The 22,549-nt window shown below is 40.0% G+C and overlaps 1 long non-coding RNA gene across 1 annotated transcript in view; it reads left to right on the top strand.

The window, feature by feature from the left end:
• The window catches only part of LOC122465943, a 124,880-nt gene continuing 102,331 nt past the window's right edge, over positions 1-22,549 (top strand). The window contains exon 1 of the long non-coding RNA XR_006291097.1: positions 1-430. This is a non-coding gene — a long non-coding RNA (uncharacterized LOC122465943). The remainder of the gene's footprint in view (positions 431-22,549) is intronic.

The raw sequence follows: 22,549 nt of genomic DNA, 5'->3' as shown, positions 1-22,549 counted from the left end.
GAAGGCCAGCTGGGGAAAGAGTACTAAGAAGAAACCTCAAAGAGTAAAGAAAAGCTCTTCAGACAGTGGCCTGGGAGAGATCCTGGAACCTAGAATAGAAGGTTCCCCTACTGGTGCTAAGGAATGGGGCATACAAAGCCTAATGGAAGGGTTATTGAACCCAGCAGGGTGTTGCCGGCTAAGCCTGGAATACAGGCTGAGAAATAACCCCAGTGAAGGCAGATGGGTTTTATTTGTGTTAATGATACTGTTTTGGAGTTTTAAGTTTGGATAATTGTCCTTCTGGAAGGGGTGGACTTAAGTTGGTGAGCTGGCTGCAAGGGTGAGTCACTGGAAGAAAAGCATCACAGTGCTGGAGAGACTGTTGGCTGGGGGTGCCACAAAAACAAGAGCTGCTACACTACACCTGGCTATGAGGGGTTGCCTACCAGTGAGTGGATTTATTTACACGTGGTTTGACTGAATATAATTATACTTTCCCTAAATGTCTCTTCTCTCCTGTAAAGATATCTGTAAAATTGTTCTGTGTCTAAAAAAGATTTGCTAGGATTTAGCTGCCTGAATACTCACTACAGCTATATCAAGTCAAGAAAAAGCAGAACAAAATAATCACACAGTCCTGTTATAACTAACAATTGAGATACTGTGTTACATCCTTGGACTGTGCTCAAGTTTAGCATGGAAAAGTGAAATTGTTCAAACTTTAAAAGACAAAAACATTGAGTGGAATAAGGAAATCTGAACAATATCGTGGTTTTCTTGGATAGCTAAAGTTGAGGAGTTAAAGCTAAGTGGCTCACCAGTAGTACCAATAGAGACAGCTTTGTGGTCTATGAAACTAACGTTGACTTTCATTCGCTATTCTTTATTTTGAAAAGTGTAATAGTCTTTCTACTGTCCTGCTCATATTCTATTCTTTTTTGGAAAAATTGCAGATTTAAAATTGTGTGGCATCTGAAGATCTGACACTTCTATAAATACACCATAATTATAACTGTTCTCTACTGAGTCTCTTCCTGTGGTAGCTAGGCACTTTAAATATCACTTGATATAAAAGACAAGGGCTAGCAGTAGAATATTCTCCATGAGGAGCCCTCAGCTTGAGAACCAGCTTCCACTCTGGTTCTCAAGTACCCAGTCATTTGACATACTACATGGCCAACTACTTTTTAATGTAGGCTTTTGAAGAGGGAGGTTTCTGATGAAAGTGAGGATTGTGGTGGAGGGGAACCTCTTTCCTTTAGGCTAGGTTTTACTTTAATTTGTTTGGGATTAGTTATTGGTTTGAACAACTAGGTGGTTTTGTGTTCTGTCAAAGGTAAATACACACTCCTTTTTCTATATGTTTGTACGGTAGAAATAAATATACAAATCTAGAAATGTTAAACATGGTAATATACCATCACAAGTGAGAATCTTCTGTTTTCTTTCTGGCTGATTAATGGTAATTTCTAATTCTTTAAAGGTCAATATAGGCTGTTTACATGGACTGTGGACTGCCAGCTGACACTTTTGCAGCTAGATTTATAAGGGCTAATTCTGGGCTTGCAGGTGTCTTGTTCAGAGGTGATAAGAAATATTTCTGCCTTTTGTCAAGACTGGTGGAGTTATTGCCCATAAACTGCCAGATGCATAGATTAAAGTTGCCAGATGGATCAGTGGTCTGCTGCTGTCACTCCATGTAATTTCATGGAGCTCAGCACTATCTTTTTTCTTTTCTTTTTCTTTAGCATTCTCTTTCTGTCTGGCTATTTTCTCACATCAAAATTACATGGGGTATTCATCTTCTATGCACTGGTTGTTAGATGTCTGCTAGCTATAGTAACGCCAAGATGCAACTTTGAAAATGCAGAAATGCTGGGGCTAAAAGAGTGCAGGAATCTCTGTACTTCCCGCAGTTCATAATTGCATACAATACTCCTTGCAGTAATAAGGCACAAAAGAATGAGATTAAGGTAAAAGCCTTAGCTCCACTGATTGCATTGACAATTCACACCAGCTCAGGATCTGCCCCATTAACTGTGAATTTTCTTGCCTGGCATAGGCTGTCAAACTTTCATTTTATGAAACAAAATTATCTTTTAGTTGTGGTGTTAGGATTGCTGGTGAAGAATCATATTCTCACTTAGTGCCTGAGCTTGAGAGGGGCTGAGCACTTGCAGTTCCTATTGACTTCAGTGGAAGCTTAGCACCTTTGAAAACTAAGCAATGAGCTTGTTTGTCACCCTGTGAATTCAATGTTCATTTACATTGCTCTGGTGGGGAGGGGGGGAAATCCACTTGAGTATACACTGAATTTTGCAGATGCTTCTGATAACCAATGGTGTTTCTTTTTAGAACTTGATTTTTAATGTGAGTCTTGATATTTGGAAAAACAAGACAGAGGTATAAATTTCTAACATGTTTTACAGTGTGATAAGCTGGAAACTGCATATCAGCCACACACTGCTTAAATCAACACACAGGTGTTCTATCCTTCCATCATAGTCTTGGAATGTAGCAATTGGACATCGTAATTTCACAGGTTTTAGTAATTGCACAAGCTCACATGGTTACATGTATGATTTCTTGAAAATCTTGTATCGAAGAGGTATCTGTATTAGTCTGTATCCACAAAACCAACAAGGAGTCCGGTGGCACCTTAAAGACTAAGATTTAATTGGGCATAAGCTTTTCGGGCAAGGTTTTTTTTATTATTTTTATTTCCCATAAGCCAAGCAAACATGACATTCAAAATTACAAGCTATATTGTAATTATCTGAGGGGAGGATTCAAATCCTCCCTCAAATATTAACTGACCAGAAACTTTTAACAAGGTCATAACACTTGTTTTGGAGTCAGATTTGGAGTAAATGTACATGACAATGTTTAAGTGCAATAATAATAATGCAAAGTGCAATATAAATATTATAATTACAGAGCCCCGAACCTGTTAAGAGCATCACTTATAAGTCATGTCCACAGTGCTTGCCAGATTTAGTTTACCCCTGAAGCCTTAGGGTGCAGAATTTGAATCAAGAGTCCTCCGTGTAGTGCTGCTGCTATTTGAGCTACAGGTCTAGCAACGTTGGCTGGCAGCATAAGAAGGCGATTTTCCCAGCACGAGGATGGATTCATGAGTCCAAGAGCTGGATTGGTGGCTTGGGGAGCTCAGTCTGGCCATGCTGTCTCTCCTTTTTGTCCGGAATTGAGTGAGCTCCTTCCCTGGGTGTTGTGCCCAGAATGGGATTGGTCACTGGCATAATATGCTTGGTCTAGAAGGTGACTAGGAGGAGCCAGGCCCGTGAGCCAGTCTGTGTGTCTGTCTCTCTCCCTGCCCCTGCCCATGTAGTGACCATGGGTGGTGACGGGTAAATGGGACAGGAGGGAGAGGCACAGCAGTGGGCATGTGTTGGGTCCAAGGGCTTACATAGTGGGAGGAGGCCAGCCGGCTCTCTTCTCCCCTACTGTTGGTGCAGCTGCACCCATCTTTGTGGTGGTTCCTAGTGTAGTACGTTGCTATTGCCTTGGTGGTGAAGTGGGCCTGGCCTCCAAATGTCAATTTTTTTTCACGCTGCCAATATTGTTCATGTGGAAAGGAGATAGGGGATTTTTAACATTGACGTTCCAATGGAATATGATTGAGGGGGGTGGGAGGAAAGAAAAAGCACTCTGTAGCCCAAGGGGATTTGTTGCAAACAATGGAGAAGTGAGGTCATCTCCAAAAAGTCACAGGAATCCTTTTATAATGGCTATATTTTCCATCTCAACCAGCTGCTTCTATGAAGGTGACTTGAGAGCTTTAACTCTTCAGTAAATTGTGTGTTCTGTTAGTCCAGCAAATGGACTCAAATCTCTAAAATTTTCAAAATAAAAATAATTATTTAGTTTAATATTGAGGCTGACATAGCTCATGAATGCTTGAAGTTTTATTCATGAGATGTTTAGTCTGCTTACTATGTAGTTTGCAGTGTTGTCACACTAAAATTCATAAAATATCCATACACTAGTCTTCTCCTGCCTAGATTATGACCGCCTCCTCTCTCACTGCTCATCCTGAAGCTGATATCCCTCTACTCCATCTGTATTAAATCCCCTCCATGCTGTGGACCCTTCCTTTGGCCAGCCTCTTTTGTCAAGTTCCCAGGGACAGCAATGGCTGGGGCACTCTAGCAGAGCAAACTATTAGGAATCAGAAATCCCAGGTTTGGAGTGGAATCCATCTCCATAGACAGCCTTTTCCTAGGCAGATCCTCTGTAGGTCGTCTGCTTTGGGTAGATGAATCCAATATCAGTTTTGGGATTGTGGCAAATGATGACACAACATCTGCAAAGTGAATGGCATAGTTTTTCCCCAGAGCCTTGTACTCCCTGTCCCTTTTCTGTGGTGGTTCTGGAGTTGGGTTGGTGGGTGATCTAGCCTTAAATTCTTCATCCTCTGGATCTTCCAGTCCATCTTGCCTTACCTATGTGTCTGTCTCTTAGATTGTAAATCTCTTAGGTCCAGGACTGTCTTTGTATATATATTTTTAATATGCCAAGCACATGGTTTGTGTGGGTCTTGTTCAAAACCCAGTTTTAGAGGGAAGCTACAAGTATGCAAAGGCTTGTCTTGAGAAATTTTGCAGCTGAGAGACTAAGACAGATGAAATCTTTGTTTCTTGCAGCTTCCAAGAAGGTAGACCTTAGTTTAGATCACTAGTATATTAAAAAAAAAAAAAAAAAACCTCTGAAGTACTTGTACCTTTTTAAAATTTTGGTTCGCAACTCCTGGTTTGCTGACCGATCAGAGCAGAGGCTATTGCTCCTTGAATTATTGCATATTGTATGACAACTGTCCATTTGATCTTGTGCATGCTACAAAAACGTATGCGCATTTTCACTTAACGTACCTCACAATGGCACTCAGGCCAAATTCACAGACGGGTGGTGGTTGACTTCTTTGCAATCATTATTCATTGAGTAGGCGGCTGTAGTATGTACTTGTTAGTTTGCTCCCCGTCCCATATTCATACTCATTATTTCTAGTCCTAAAACATGGGTTTCCTTTTTTTATTTTTATTTTTTTTAAAGAATTAACCACAGGTGGGAGGTTTTCTCTTTCTAATTGTTCCCTCCCTTCAGGCCACTGATTCACTACTTCTCCAGATATGCTATCACACCAAAATATTTCTAGGTACGTTGATTCTAACCCTACTCACCTTTCCCTTCCCCTGTTATTGAATCCTTCTAGTCTGCGCTCTCTGACTAAACTTCAGGAATACTTAGTAGCATGTCTCTCCTCTTCTGCTTTCATATTTCAGCACTGATTTATATTTTACTTCTACCCAACTCACTGATGTAGGAGACTTGCTACTGTTGAGACCGATGGTATCAAACTCGCTAAAGTGTTTTGATACGGTACCAGGAAAGCTATGTTAAACTAAACTCTATTGCCCAATGACTCCGTTCTTTAAAGCATTGCTCTCAAAAATAAGTACTTCCTTTGATTACAAAGAGGAGATTCTTGTTGCTATGATTGGGACCTTGGAATCCATGGCAGAAGCCCAGTCTTTTAATGATGCAGCATTGGAGCAATCGGTCAGTTGTAGATATTTTTGTGAGGGCCTGACCTCTGAACACTTTTTTCTTTTTTTAGTTTGGAGTCTGCTAGTGCAAAATAATAAAAATATGGCAATACTTTTTATCTATCATTTGTCTTGGTATTGCAATGACAAATTCAACTGTTCACTTGGTCACAGCAAACAACTGGGAGCCAGGACTCTAGTTTTGTTGAGGACTGCTATATAGCCCTGGACAAGTCACTTAACTATGCCATGTCTCATTTTACCCTTCTCTGAAGTGAATATGCTATTTCCTAGTGCTGCTGACAGGGCTATTGTGCTGCTTAATTATTAGTAAAGATCTTTGACAGTCTTGACATAAAACAAATGACAGGGATGAGCTCAAACCATGAAATCAGGTCTGGATATTGAACACCTTAAAATTATGAAATTTTCAGAGCCAACATTTTGGTTCAGTCTGTTTTATAAAGGGCCTATTTGCAGTACTCAGATTGGGGTCTGGATATTAAAACGCCTCCAAATTTATAACCGCAAAATAGTATTGGTAACTATTTTTGTTTGCTCTCTCCCTCTCCTTTCCCCTCCCCCTATTGTTTTGGATATTCCTTTTTAGCACTTCAAATGAATGCAGTGTTTGTGATATGTTGGTGCATTGTGTAAAGCTTGCTCTCTGTAACAGATGAAGTTAGAATTCTGTGTAACAGATTCCCAGTCTACCATTATTTGTACTACATGTAAAAGTTTTAAAGATAACTATGGGAGGCTTATTCCCAAAGAAACATTTTAAACATTGACCCATCAAAATAGGTAGTTATAGTAGAAAGCCTGGTTATTTTACATTCCTCTTCACTGTCTCACAAAGAGACCATATCGGTAATATCCAGCTATGAAAGGCTATAAGGGCCAATGCAGAGTCTGAGAGAGGATTTCTTGGCATAGAGTTAGGCATAATTTTGCAAAAATGTCTGTCTGGCTTATTGGAAATCAGCCAGCACCACTATTTCATTCTTTCCTTGATTCTCTCTCTAAGAGAGAAACCATTTCTAGCTCCAGTGCTCTACTACAATTGTCACTGTAAATCCTCAAGAAACTAGAGGAAGACTCTAGAAGAACATCTGTCATAATTTGGCAGCTCAGGTCTCTGACACTTAAAGATAAAGGGGAGGAATAATATAACCTTTTATAGTAAATGTTTCCTCAACACTAGAGAGATGCAACCTGCTCCAACTTAAACAATGGTCAATACAGGGATTTAAACTAGCTTTAAGCTTGTTCATAGTAGCTTGTTTACATAGAAAACTAATGTTCAGAAACAAAAATTAATTTCTCTCACCCTGAGTATTTTTAAGTAGACTCAAATTGAGTATTGGTGCTAAAGTAAATATAGAGGCAGCTGAAAACCCTTTCCCTTCATCGTTACTTAGCCCCAAATCTCCCCAGTGGAGAATTGTCCTCTTATAGGAACACACTCTCCCAGCATCCCTTTTATGAGGCCCTTTAAATTTTTCAGTGATCTGCAGCTGCAATTTATAGTGGCTATTTTGAAACTGTTTGCTGCATGCTGTGTCTCCCTCTGTATTCCTTTTCACATTCCACAACGTATTCTCACAGTATTATCTTTGACATTTGTATTAATCAATAGTTGCTTCTGTATTTTAAGCTACCACTATGATTGCAGCTCTTTGTGCTAGAAAGACAGAAGTATCGCCACCAGCTTTTCTGTCTGTTGGTTATAAATGCCATCCCTCCAGCAGAGCTAAGATCCTACCTAGTATCCGGTATGTTGTGAGAGAAATTACATTCAACCTCTAGGGTAGTCACCTGTGACAAGGGAGTGACAGTATTGTGAGGGAAGTTATCTCTTACCCACAAGAGAAGGATTGGCTGTAGTAATAGAGAGAACAGAACAAGTCAGATTTTAGGGTGTTTGGGAGCAGTGTGCTGTACCACTGTGATCCTAGCCCTGAAGGTAAATACCAATTTAAAATAAGATCTCTGAAAAATGTTTAAATAAGATGGTGTCAGATGAACTAGTATGAATATTTCTGGACATGAAAGATAGGTGCAGGTTCTCTCTCTCTTTTTCTATCTACAAATATTTGCTCATCACTGATAAGCCAGATATAGTATACTGGAGCAAACTTTTTGATGTTTTCAAAGGCTGAAAAGAAATTACTTCATCTGAGTGCCACTTGGCTGAAAGTAAATAAAGCTACAACCCATAGGAGTGCCAATTAGAGCCAATTATAACCTGATTGATCTTTCCTGGCATGGGTGGGGAAGCTGGTAGTAGGTCTTTTATCATGCTAGATGTGGATTTGACTTTGATTGGAATGCATACCTGTGTGTGATATGGGAAGCTTGACAGGTACACACACTTGAAATAAAGAAATGCACAGTAGGGGCACCAAAACAAATGTATTAAAATAGTGTTTTTACTATGTCATGCCACATAAGTGGCCAATTCTATAACACTGTATTTCTAGATAGTTTACAGTCTCATTTGAAATATACCTACAACACATTTCTACAGTTAGCTACATGCTGTATGAAATTTGCTTTTCCATATGTGAAGCATGTTGCCAATATCCCTGAGATGGGCACCACAGTTGTGACTCTTCTCCCCTTCCCCCGCCCCCCAGTGCAATTGTTAATCTGTTATGAATTTAGATACTCTTCAGTCAGGGCTGTTTCTCGGGGGGGGGGCAGGTTCAGGGCTCAGGGCGGAAGTATGAATCTGTCACTTCCAGGACTAATCGCGCGGGGCCCAGAGCAGTTGCCCCAATTCACCATACCCTAGGGATGGCTCTGTCTTCAGTTATAACTTTAGAGATATGTAAGCAAGTGGCCATCTCCATCTCCCATACCATCACATAAAAGAGAAGCTCACAAAGGGCTGAGAGTCTGTGTGGTGACCCTAAAGGAGTGAAATAGTGCACTCAGTTCAGAGGCTACCACATTATCCTTTCATATTCCTTTCAGTCAATTTCTGTGTGTAATAGGCTTGGTCACTGGATACTAAACTGAATCCTATATCTTGGAGAAAAGGGGATCAGATTTGGTAAGATGGGTGATCTGTCAGGATGGTTGGTCTGTCTGTCTGTTTCTGGCCTATCTTTAATCAAAAGGGCCTTGATTCATGTTGGTCTTGACAGTGAAATATAGGAAGAAAAACTGCTTTCAAACGTTGGTTACTGGTTAGGCCTCATTATTATCAGTCAAAATATTACATTTATATATAGTCCGTCATCCTAAAAGATCTCTTTGTAAAGAACCTTAAAAACTATAGCTCAGATCCTGCAAGCTCTTAAAGCACACACGCAGAAAGTTGCTCAAAAGTCTGTGTTTGCCGGAGCAGGGTCTGTATACAGAAATTGCTTCAGAGAAGTAGCCACTTCTGGCCTAAAATATAGTAGCTGTTCAACAATGGGCATTAACACTGCATAGCACTTTAGGACAGGAAATGAAGATGATCAGATCCACTTTATTTTAAAAAAAAAAAATGTGAAAGGTAGACAGGTGTTCACTAAATGATTTTGTTAAATACAAGTACTACATTTTAGTCTGTTAAAGCAATTCTTTTTTAATATATGTTGAAAACTGCTGCTTTGCTGTACCCTGCTGAACATCAATATAGTAAACCTAGCCGTTTCTATCTGTCATTACCAAACCTCACAATGATGTTCTGATTAATTATGCGTACTGTGGATCTCCCAGATGCCAGCCAGATGTTCAGAGAAAACTAATGTTATTTGGCTTAAGAAATGAAGTATAAATCATATCCACACTGACACACCTAGTGGAACAAATGGAAGCTATTCCTAAGTGAATGCGCTACTTCAAATTTATTTTTTCCTTGAACAAGCTACGAAACACTCTGCCTCAGACACTGCAGGCTTATAGGTAAAACAGGAGACAAGAAGAACATGCAGATAGTAGATCAGCTTTTGCTTCTTTTGTTACCAGGAGGCTGTTGTGCTGCAAGGCACTCTGACTTCCCCACCCTGGCTGCTTCACAGAGCAGGAGCTGTTGCCTCTCACCCATTAGGAAGGGAGTGTTAAGTGGCTGTGGGAACAGGAAAGGAAGTGCTGCTGACAGCAAAGTTCCCTGCCAGTAGCAGATCAAAGGGCTGCCTGGAAGAGAACAGAGGCAGGTGGCCAGCTCTCAGGCGGGATGTGTGGGTGGGGGGTAAAGGGGAATCAGGAGAACTTTCTCTCCTCAGCCAGCTCTTCTGTGTGGCTTATATTTCTGGGGTCGGAGGAGCACTGTTTCTCTTTAACCCTCAACCAGACTACAAGGTATCTGTGGAAGTAGAATATGTGTGGTGGGGTTTTTTTTCTCCTCCTCCCTGAAACCATGTGGTGGTCATCTGTCTCCCCTAGTTTTGACAGGGAAAGGACTCTTGCCATTTACCCTCACTCAATCTTTTAGAATATGTGTGCAGAGGCCAGAGATAGGGCTCCACCTCATCCCTCCCCCTGTACATCAGACTGCTGCAGCTCTTTTGATGCAGAAATCAACTTGCTTTCTTTCAAGTAGCCTCTGCCCTCCATGCTGACAAAAACACATCTTTCAAAGCAGGGGCAAGGCTTCCAGGTGGAAAATGCAGCAAGTGACTTGGGGCCCACCCAAAAGACTACTTTTTTTTTTTAACCCATATCAAACCAAATCAGACACTTATTCCTTTTGTCCCTGGGTTTGCTGAAAAGTGAGGGTCTTCAAAGAGAAAAGTCCAACTATGTTTCAAATTGTAAGGCATATATACTCTCCTTCCTCAAGGCCCACTAGTTCTGTGGTGTGTGTGTATATAAGAAACTGGCCAACTAATATACACAAGTAAATCTAGAAGTAGAAAGATCAGAGGCATTGCTTCAGTCTGGATGGGCCTGGCAGTATTCAAAAAGCCATGTGATCCTACTGCTCTCCAGTCCTGGCTTCAAAATGTAGTCTGCAGGACGCTGAAGAGTAACAGCAAGGAAAGAGCCCAGCTCTGTGCCCATTTAGGATTATGATGCTTGGAGGGGAGCATTAGGGCCAGGCTGGGAGAGGAACCACACTTATACCCCATAAACTTGGGCATTTGATCTGCATCAATGAGACCATACTGGAGCCCCACAGGCTGCTCTCTGTTTAGAAGGTGGATTTCACACTTCCTCTCCATCTTTGCCAGAACGGGACAGCTGCATAAATCTCAATTACTGCACTCAAGCTTTCTGCAGGATTCAAGAATCTTAATTACAGTAAAAATGGGTCAGAGCTGTCCTGTGTACCAGAGAAACATTAATAATTGATTTTCCACCTTGCTGAACAATGCTGCTTTGCTCAATTTACATTCCGTCTTCAGTTCAGTGTCATCAAGTGATTGGGGTGGCATGTGGAGATGTGACACAACAATAGCAGGGATTTAAAATCCATCACTATTATTGCTGCCAGATCCTGGTCTTTGATTTGGGTGACAACAATTCTTTTGATCTCTAAGTGAGATAGGGAAGGGAGAAGACAAAAATCATTCCTTTCACAGATTATCTCCACCACACTGTATTGGTACACAGTCAGGAGACACAATCATTGATTCTTTTTGACACGTGCAAAACCCTTAAAACTGATACAGTGCAGTCCTCTAGGGTACATCAGCCCTTAACTTTAATATGTATGATTTTTCCTCTATAAGGCAGTGATCCTAGATTCAGTCAGTAGATCCAGATGGTTTTCGGGTGGGAAAAGAAGAAAGCCCTTTTTTTAATTGGGGCAGGGGGAGGGAAATATGATGGCTGTGGTTGGGTCCAGAGATTGACTAAATAGAATTGCAGAAGCTTTTGGTTTTTCCATCAGTGCTTTGAATCTCAGTCAATTATAATGTCTCCAAATAGCCAATATCTAATGATGGCTGTTTGGTAGTCCACGTGAAAGTATTGGTTGTGCTCAATGTAAGTATCCACATATTGAAAAGAATCCTCAGTACAATTGGGCTAAACTGCCTTTGGGGTTGGGAGCCTTAAGGAGTGAGTTCAAGAAATAGTGGTATGATGACTTAATTGTCTTCATCTCTAGAAATAGTCACCCTAGGTTAGGATTTAAACATCTGTGGTGGCTTATGGGTTCTGAACCTCACACTTGTTACAAATAGCTTTGCCTAGTAGCCATGTTGTCATGTTAAAGTGGAGTTACAGAAGCACAGTCCTATTACTGCTACCTTAGCTGCTGCTGTTCTGAAGTGTCCAGAAAAAAACAATCTTGGTGTTAATGTAAAATGGAAGAGAGTTGCTGACCCACAATATTACTGACCAATACATAAGGACCCTTCTAGTTCTCTTGCCCCCCACATATTTAGATGTGTAGGGAGTTAAGAGAATTTTTGATCCAGTCTCCGTCAATCATAGTCAGATACATTAATACAATGGCTGGAACATGAATAATTTAAGTAACTGTTCAGTTTATTTTGGGAAGGAAAGTGAAGGGCTATTGAGTGAGCAATATCTAAATGCTAGATATTTGGGAGCCAAGACTTTGAAAGGTGTCCTGTAAGGAAGAAGGAGCCTGAGCAGATCTCTGCAGGTGTTTGAGTGCTAACATAAGTGGATTTAAGATTACTGAAGCACAAATGTTGCATGGCACATAATGATCAATTTCAGTGATACGTTACAGATCTGCAGCCTAATGTTTTGAATCAATTGGCAAACTGCTGCATTGCAATATTGTAAAATCAAAGAGAAACCATGTTGTGCTGTAGCTTCAGTTATCCTAGAAGAAGACCTACTCTTTTTTTTTTTTTTTTTAATATTGGGTGGAAAATTGAGCCATAGGCAGAACTGTATTGGTTCCTGTACTGGTTCCTTAAGAAGACTAACATTAATCTGCCTCACAACTGCTTTCAGAAATAGCCTCACTATTTTTCCAGGCTTCAAGAACACAAAAAGGTGTCATGACTGCTTTTCAATTTATGCTTTTTCTTTACTGTGCCACTGCAAACCACATGAAGATATTTCTCAGTATAGGCAATAAAGGCACTAGTTTTGTTTTTTCTTCCAAGTCTCATGGCTTTTTAAGGAAACAGATGCACTCAGAAAATCTACCTTGGACATTAACTAAAACTTGTAGTTAGCCCCATAGCTGTCTGACCTTTTACACAAGACTAGGTTGGCTTAGGTTGAGTAATGCATTATAATGAATAGTGTTGTTACTCCTCATGAGCAGCTCTTGGAAGGAATTGTGACACATAATTATTCCCCTACTACGCTCTTGCTCTGTGGAGACAGGGACCTGGTGGTGGTGCAGGGGGAGAAAGTAAGTTACTGCAGGTCTTGAAAAGCACTTCCCCCTCCCCATTTCTAGCCAGCTACTGTGCCTGGACTCAGGGAGAATGGTATATTGCTTACTATAGGAGCATGTTTGGCCAGAACTATGAAGCTTGTTAGGAATTTAGATGACTCCATGTGCAAGGAGTGTGGGCTACACTCACTAATGTATTTCCCACAGTTGGTAGAAAAGCTACATTAAGAAGACAAAGTTGTTTGGCTAAGGGAAAGGTATCAATAAGGAAACTATTCACCATAATTCTTGCTCCAGGAGATTGTTAAGCTGCAGTTGTGGCTGGCCACTGTATAGGTACAGAGGCATAAGAGGGAGATGGTTGCTTTCATGACCGCTCTTACATAGCCAGGCATAATCTAAGCCTACAGAAGGAAGAAACGCTTATAGACACTTCTCTTACAAATTCTCAGGATAGGTATGTGGTGGTAGTGTTTAAATTTTTTTTTAAAAACTTGCTATTGCCATTTGAAAGCACTAAAGATCCACAGAGGCAAAGTACACAGTGATCTAGAATACTATAGATTAATTTTTTCTCTCAACTATTTATCATTTGACACTAAGATGAGTTTAATAGTTTCTCAAACTTTTCCAAAGAGGAATAGCTTCTTACTTTCAGTAGCACTTAAAATATATTTCCTAACTAAAAGGACATGTCGAATAACTTTTTAAATTTACTGTTCTAAACTTTTTACTTGGTTTCTTTCCCCCTTCCAAATCCAAACTTTAATGTACTTCCTATATAATCTGCATAACCTATTTTTCATCTTATAGCTACCTCAGCCAACAGATGGTGCTGTGTATAACACTTTTATGATATTGTATAACATTTTAAAAAATATATTACAGCCAAACTGCACATTTAATTACTCTAGCTTCACATATATTTCCCAACAGAAGTCCCCAGTAATGTTTATCATAAAAATTTGAACTGAGATGCAAGAAGCAGCTAAGTCACTGATGAATATTTATATCCAGTCAGAGGTGGGGAAACAGTTCAATTGCACATGTAAAATAGTCAGAGGAGCCAATAACAGTCTTATGTGAAACTCCTGCAGGATCAGGTCAACAGTTTGGGTTTTCGGTACTTGGAAATAATAGGGAGACAATGTGACCTAGTGGCTAGAATACTGGAATAGGACTTAGAGCCAAGACTAGACTCCAGGTCTCCCAACACCAGCTGCCTGGGTGACCTTGGGCATCTCACTTCTCCTCTCTGCCTGTTTCCCCATCTGAAAAAACAGGAATAATACTGATGTCCTTTGAGATCTAGTGACGAATAGGACTACATAAGAAATAAGTATGACTGCGATAAACGTTTGGCCTGGTTCTTCTATTTAGGACTTAATAAATAGACTGGATCTAAATCAAAACACACAGGTGCAGTATTTCAACCTTTATTCATGTGACTTACATGGGACTGGTCATGTGAGGGAGTTTACAAGAGCCTTCACTTTTTAAAGGATATGTTTAGGACCCCAATACCGCCAGCACCTACTCATGTGCTCAAATTTCAGCATGTGAGTAGTCTCATTGACTTCAATGGGACTTTTTTTTGTGCATTAAAAGTTAAGCACATGCAGAAGTTTTGGCAGAACGGAATCAGTCTGTGTTCTCTACAGGCTTGACCTGTCTCTCCCTGAAGTGAAGGGGAGCTTTGTTATGGGCTGCAATGAGACCTCATGAGTCTGAGCATGTTGAATCTTCATTGACTATATGGTAAAATATTTTACCATATAATGTGTATTATGTCTTTAATATCTGTACATTATATGTAGGTGTATATTTCATATATTAACTAAATAGTATTAGATCTGCCACATAACTGGTGGTCACCACCAAAAATTGTATATTGAATATATTCAGTCAGTTAACACACTTTAATTTGTCAAATAATAATAAATAGCAATGTAATACCCAAGAAGCCCTAATCTGGGTTTTCTAATACACTAGATATCATACAATAGACATATCTTTATCATTTTTTGCAACTATAATATTAAACTAGGTGACATTTTGTATCCTTACCATAATTCTACAGTCATTCTTTTTAGTTTTTACTATCTATATTCTATCTCTTTAGATGCTTTGTAATATTCAGAAAACAGAACTTTTTAAAAATCAGATAAATTATTAAGGTCTATATGAAAAATCATGGTCCCCGTCCTGCATGAGATCTATTAGCACAGCCTCCTGCATCTATGTGGAATCCCATTATTTTAACTGGGCCCTGCATAGGTGCAGGGGACTATAGTAGTAGGTTCTAAGGCTACATCTACATTTTAGTTAGGAGCTATGATTCCCAGCTCTCATCGATGTATCCATGCCAGCAGTGTAGCTGGAGTAGCACAGGCAGCAGAGTACGTACCCCGCTGGATCCCCTGGATGTGTACTTGGGTGTCTAGCCTGAGCCACTGTCATGATGCTACACGGCTAACTTTAGCACACTAGCCTGAGCAGAGCTGGGATGGGGTATGTCTGCGTGAGCATACTCACATTTCAAATGCAGACATTACCCACAATCCTGCAAACCCTATCACAAATGGGGGGGCTCCAATTCAGAAAAGCTTGTGGGGGGGATGTAATCTGACTAGGGAGCTCAGCCTGCAGAAGAGAATGGGAGGTAGAGGCATCCAAGCTACAGCTCCCATGAGGCACCATGGAAGCATTTCCAAAGGGTAACTTAGTTTTCAGACGAAATTGTTGGGGTTTTGGATGCAACTTCAATTTTTTTTGAACTTCCACTCAATCACAACTTTCTATGGGGGAAGGGAGGCAACTGTTGACCAGCTCTAACCCCAGTTCAGAGAAGTATTTAAGTACATGACGAACTTTGATGTGGCTGAGTAGTCCCAATGCTTATTCGTGTTCAGTCAGGTACAAGTGTAAGTGTGTTTGCAGGATCAGTCCCTCTTGCTGACCATTGTGGAAGAAGTAGTATTTAGAATATTTACATACAATATAACTCAAAAATGCTTATATTCAAAGATCCTTACCTTTGTAAAACAGTAACTGAACTATCTTGTTAGGTTGCCTTACATATTTTATTTTGATGTGATTATCATCAGGGATGCTGAAATATTATAATTTATGATGTATGATTTGGGATTAACAGCCAGCTAGTGTGTTTGTTAATTTGGTCAAGACAAATAGACAAACATGGAGGGAACTACAGTTGTTGGGGGTTTTTTTGTTTTGTTCTCCCCCCTTGGGGACAAAAGCATATAAATTTAAGAATCCTTTTTTTCAGTGAAAATACCAGCTCTCTTGCTGTCATAAAAACCTCTTCTTTGAGTGGAGGACTGCTGTATGAGTGGTGGTTTTTATTTTCATAATGCCAAATGAGTGCTAAGTGCTTTGCATGTGATTATACGTACAATGCACCTGTCCCGAAATTGTTAATAGGATTCTGCCCTTTGATTGTATTCTCATGCAAGTAGTCCCCATTCCTATGTATGCTGGAGTGATGAACTGCCTCTATTTCAGTGGTACCTTCTGCACTGTTCCAGAAGGCCCATGATAGGATCAGCTGTCTATGGGGAGCAAGTGGGACAGGGTATTGTTACCTCCAAGCCCTATGGAGGATCTACTGAAAAGTGAATACAGCATCACTAGGCTAGATTTGAAGGCAGTGAGAATGGAAGGTAAGCAGATCAGGAAAGTAAGGAGATGCCTATAATATCCTGTTCCTACCTTTTCAGAGTCAATCTACTATGATTTTAGTGTCTGAATTTTAAATTGTAGCATGGCTTAAACTAAATTTATGAAACTTAAAGCTTTCTTCCTCCTCACTACCTCTCTCCAGATGAGTCACTCCTTTTGATCAGACAGTGACTACAGTGGGTGCTTTGGCATGATTCTGATAAAGCACCTATGTCACTTGCACTATTCAGCTTAAGGCTGCAAACACATTATTACTAATGTTGTGATTCCCTGTTTATACTGGCTGTTAACCAAAGAGTTAGTTACCTAAGAGCACACCTCACTACTTCCTATTCAGCTCAATCTTGCTGCCATTGACATTAATGGCAAAACTTTGACTGGAATGGAAGCAGGAGCAGGCCCAAATATGTAGCGGAGAAATAGTGTTGTAGAAAGTTAGCCTCTGATTCAGTATCTGCTATCTCTAGCCGCCTTCTCAGTGATATAACCATACTTTTAATTTCCTTAACTGCAATAAACTTCAGAACCTGTAAATTTGGCTTTATCAAGTTATCTTTGCTTTCATATTGGTAAAAGAATAACACATGCTAGTAACTTTTTCACTTACTTCTGATTCCATTAGCACAAAACATTAATTATGCCTATCCCTAGACTTTTCATAGTCTCATTCCCTTACTGGTTGCTTCCTTCATCTTTTTTTGCTTCTGTACATCCAGCGGCCTAGATCCTCCAAGGTATTTAGGCTCCTAGCATCAATTGAAATCAGTGACTGACTGTAGCTGCCTCCTGGTAGGAAGGGACTGATGTACTCTTATTGGGGATCTGTAGATAGTTTTGTAAGTTCTGTTGAACTAAATGTATGTACAATCAGATCTTGGAAGAAATGTAGTTGTGGTACACTTCTTCTGGGGAAGTTGTCCCCAGTAAAGCCTGACCCATTCTGACTGGAATAATTTCTTAGGTACAGAGTTGCAATCACCACCACAGAACAGGCTTGGCTTAAGAAAAGTAGGAAGAACATTAAAGCATTTCCAGTTTTTCTGACCAAATAAAAAGCACTTGGGAGATCTGGTTAAAGGTAGACTTGTTGTTGTTAAAGCTCTTATTAAATAGCACTATATCTAATTATATAAGTGATAAAGGATTGACTTACAAAGAAAAGTCTTGTATAGTAAGGTGCAACATATAGTAGGAGCCATCTGGAAACCTTTGCACTAGAGATGAAGTGTCAGGAGCATTAATTCACAAATGAGTTGAAACTCTAAAGAATGGAATTATCAGACACCTAAATGAACACAATATGTTTGGAAAGAGTCAGCACTGTTGGAAAGCATGCCTCCCCAGTCCGTTAGAATTCTTTGAGGGGGTCAACAAACATATATGGACAAAAGTGATGCAGTGGATATAGTACACTTGGACTTCAAGAAAGCCTTTGGCAAAGTCCCTCACCAAAGGCTCTTAAGCAAAGTAAGCAGTCATGGGATAAAAAGGAAGATCCTCTAATGGATCCAGTGGCTGGTTAAAAGACAGGAAACAAAGAATAAATGGTCTGTTTGCCCAGTGGAGTGAAGTAAATAGGAGGTTCCCCAAGGATCTATACCGGTACCAGTGCTGGTCAACATCTTCGGAAATGATGTATACAAGGGGGTGAACATAAGGTGGTAAAGTTTGCAGATGATGCAGAATTACTCAGGCTAGTTAACTCCAAAGCTGACTATAAAGAGTTACAAAGGGACCTCATAAAACTGGATGACTGTTCAACAAAATGTCAGATGAAGTTCAATATTGAGAAATGCAAACTAATGTATATTGGGAAAACATTATCCCAACTATATATACAAAATGAGGAGTCTACATTAGCAGTTACCACTCAGGAAAGATCTCTGAGAACTAGGCACAATGACTCTGAAAACATCTGCTCAATAGCGCGCGCGTGTGTGTGTATTTAAAAAAAAAAAAAATTCTAACAATGTTAGGAACCACTAGGAGAGGGATAGATAATGCCACTATGTAAATTCATCGTATGCCTAGTCTCAAAAATGTATTAGAATTGAAAAGGGTACAAAGAAGGCAACAAAAATGGTTGAGTCCATACAAGAGATTAAAAACATTGCTAACTGGTCCTATAGAAAGATGACATGAATGATGTGGATAAAGTGAATAAGAGCGTCTACCCCTTCACCAGGGGTCACCTGAAGAAATTAATAGGCAGCAGGTTTAAAAAAAAAATAAAAAAATATAAAAAGGAAAGTACTTCATCACATCTCCCTGGCAATGAATTCCACCAGTTGACTGTGGTGTGCAAAGAAGACCAAAAGTATAAATGGATTCAAAAAGAATTAAGTTCATGGAGGGCAGGTTAATCAATAGCTCTGAGCCAAGATGGCCAGGGATGTAATCCCATGCTCTGGGCATCTCTACATCTGACTGCCAGAAGCTTGGAAAGGAGAACAAGGGAATGATCACTCAATAAATTGTCCTGTTTTGTTCACTTCCTCTGATGCATGTGGCAGGTGCCACTATCTGAAGATTGGACCCTGGGCTGGATGAACCATTGGTCTGACCCAATATGGCCATTCTTATGTTTAAACTCCCTCCAGGCTGAAGCTTGCCATAACAACAATTAGTGTGGGGGCTATTTTCTTTGTGTTTTGTCCATTACTTTGTACAGGATTACTAAAAACATACACTTGATTCTTATTGGTTGCATATATTTAAAAAGGCTTTGGATTAAAACACGAATGGTGGGATTTTAAGTCGCACTCACTCTTGGCCTGAGTTTTAACATGGATTTTTTTCCATGGGAGCAAAGTTAGGGCAATGCTGAGCATGTTGAAAATTCTTCTGGAAGAAGTTCATAATGTTCACCAGTAGCTTTGAATATGTTTCTAAGTGTCTTGCTCATAAAGTATCCACACTGCCTAAAGATTTTTGGTATAAATGTATGAAGAGTGAAGCAATAGGCAGGTTACATGCCACCTGTAATTACACTGGCATCTTTGGGGGTTGTGGAGATAAAGTAAATTGTTCTGAATGAAATGCCTCAAACAGTCTTTTGAAGAGAATCATTGTGATCGCCATGAAAACCCTTAAAAATGTGCAGTGATGCCCAGATGTGCTGTACTTTTTTTTTTTTTAATCCTCACTAAATATTAAACAACCCCTTGAAACTGCTGCCCAGAAATAGCATTTCATTCTCTCTTTTTGGTTTTGGGGTGGAGTGTTGAGGGCCAGTGCTGGGGGTGGAGAAGAGATCATTGTTTTTTTCTGGCTAGTAAATTCAGACACAGTGACGCTACAGTGCTGGATTTGTATTTCTGGATTGCACATGGAATGCTTGTTATGGGTGCTTTGAGCACTGGACAGGAGCTTTATTTATTTAGATTTATACAGATTAAATGAAAAATAAGGGGCCATAATGTGTTGGCCTTCCTTGGCCAAACTGGCAGCACGGAAGAAGCTTCTCTTTTTGCCTGACTTTCTACAGGATTCCTGCAATAGTACTATCCATGCTCCCTCTTCTCTAGGGGAGCAGAGGTACTGCTTACACCCCAGAACATGGATTGCAAAATAAAAAAGGGGCAGGTAAGGAAGTGGCAAGCAAAAATACCTTGAGAAATGTAGTTCATATTACCCACCCAATCAGATTTGGAGGGAGTTCACTTCTTACTTGATTACAAACCCCATTTTTGAGGAGTTTCATTTTTCAGAAGCTTGTCATTACTGGAAGGATGAAGAGTTTGTGTATGCAGGGGAGCAGCTGGCAGTTGATCTGCTGGTGCTGGTTTGTGTAGCATTGCATTGGTTTGTTTTGGGCTATCTGGGGTGATCTGTATGGCCCAGCAGCAGACAGAACAGAATAAAAAAGCAAAGGAAGAAAGATCATAACTCCGCAATCATTTAGGCCCCAGTTCAGGAAATCATCTCAATTCAGGACATCACTTAAGCATATGCTTAAATTTAAGCACATTCAGTTGGGCATGTGTCTAAGCATGCTGTTCTGATTAGGGATGCTTTTTTGGAATCGGACTATATATTAGGTAGCAGGCACAAGCACTGTAGTCTGTCTGTCTTTACCAGTGTAGGAGTAAGGATATACCTTAGAGAGTTCTAACCCAAACTTGGAATTTGGACCTTTTCAGCATCAAAACCTGTCTGCTCAGCCATTAAAGGGCTCTCGAGCTCAGAATCAAAGAGGAAGTAGATTCTGTATCCCACTCACTGTACTGTTCAAGAAAACTAGCTGTTGGGGTTGTATTCTTCTGGCAAATTTTAAATGGTAAGAGTTAACTTGCCTATTCTCGGTACATACAGAAGGGGAGAGCACAGAACTGTAATCTGCACATTTCAGACTTCCAGTTTCTTGACTGAGCAATTTGAATGAAGATTTTGTTTTTACACTTAATGCTCAGTATTTCATATTGGGCTCCTCCACCAAAATGTTTGTGTGGCTACCTAAACTTGGATTCCTATTTAAGCATTCCTAAGTAGCTAGCCTTCTTTTCAGCTCTGTACTGCTACCATTGATTTCAGTGGCCTTGTTTCTTTGACTTCTTTGGAATATTACCTGTACTATTGCAAAATTCCCTTTCCACTATTCAAAACTACTGTTTCAGCTTATGTAAGTAAACAAACCTCCAAACCCTATGTATGTGGATAGCAATGTCGGTGTTTATTTTACAAGTGTGAAGCTTTCATGTTGACATGTGTTTGCGTATCTGTGCATGTAACACATCGAGGTCTTTTCTCAGCAGCCTAGCACAAGTCTTGTTTTCAGTAATAAATGAACAGAGACTAGGCAGGAGCTGCCTGAGGAGTATACCAAATAGCTGAGCTGTCAGTCTTGAGGGACAGTTTTCAGTTCTCTGAAGCTAAGGTGACTGACCTCTTTGCTTCTGGCATGTGTTCAATCTATTCTAGATCACACAGAGCAAGTTAAAGTTTCTTTGTTTCAGCTCCACCAGAGACAGTGTTTTTTCAATACTTCAGGAGTCTGTGTGCAAGCCTCCCTGGGTTCCAACAGAATTTACTTTTACAGGAATTACCATTTTTATGAGTAATATTTTGCTAGTAACCAATATCTCAAAATTCTCATGGATGAGAAGAGTCCTTAACTAAGCAAGAATTTAGCTGATGTCAATTAGGACTACTATGGATAAAGAAGTATAGGCAGAATAGTGCCATAAATGTGTGTGCTCTCAATTTTAAACAGAAATCGAGGCTGCAGAACTACTAAAAATGTGGCTGAATAATGGCTCTATAGCGCTTTTTTTTTTGCAGACTTCAAATACAGAATGTTTACAAATTATTTCTCTTATTTTCCTCTGAGTATTTTACAGGGTTTTTTTAACCAATACAGTACTTTGAATACTACCAATATGGAACTTACCAGGTGTTGTACATGCTGAAACGTATGTTCCCACCATATAGCACCTACAAACTGCTCTTTTAGATTAGTTTGTTACTTTGTTTCCAACAGTGGACAGTACCAGCAGTGTCAGGGGCAGGTGCAAGAAACACAGCAGTTGGCAGTTACGGAATAAATTGCCAACCAAGAGGTTTCAGAGTAGCAGCCATGTTAGTCTGTATTCACAAAAAGAAAAGGAGTACTTGTGGCACCTTAGAGACTAACCAATGTATTTGAGCATAAGCTTTTGTGAGCTACAGCTCACTTCATCAGATGCATAAAAGTGGAAAATGCAGTGAGGATATTTCTATACATACAGACCATGAAAAAATGAGTGTTGATCACTTCAAAAGGTTTGCTCTCCCCCACCCCACTCTCCTGCTGGTAATAGCTTATCTAAAGTGATCACTCTCCTTACAATGTGTATGATAATCAAGGTGAGCCATTTCCAGCATAAATCCAGGGTTTAACAAGAACATCTGAGGAACGGGGGAGGAAAACACAAGGGGAAATAATAACTTAGCCACTCCCAGTCTCTATTCAAACCTAAGTTAATTGTATCCAATTTGCAAATGAATTCCAATTCAGCAGTCTCTTGCTGGAGTCTGGTTTTGAAGTTTCTCTGTT

Source organism: Chelonia mydas, chromosome 5 (assembly GCF_015237465.2).
Source record: "Chelonia mydas isolate rCheMyd1 chromosome 5, rCheMyd1.pri.v2, whole genome shotgun sequence".
NCBI lineage: Eukaryota > Metazoa > Chordata > Testudines > Cheloniidae > Chelonia > Chelonia mydas.
Note: the sequence above shows the minus strand (reverse complement) of the source record. Positions and strands in the feature narration are given on the sequence as shown.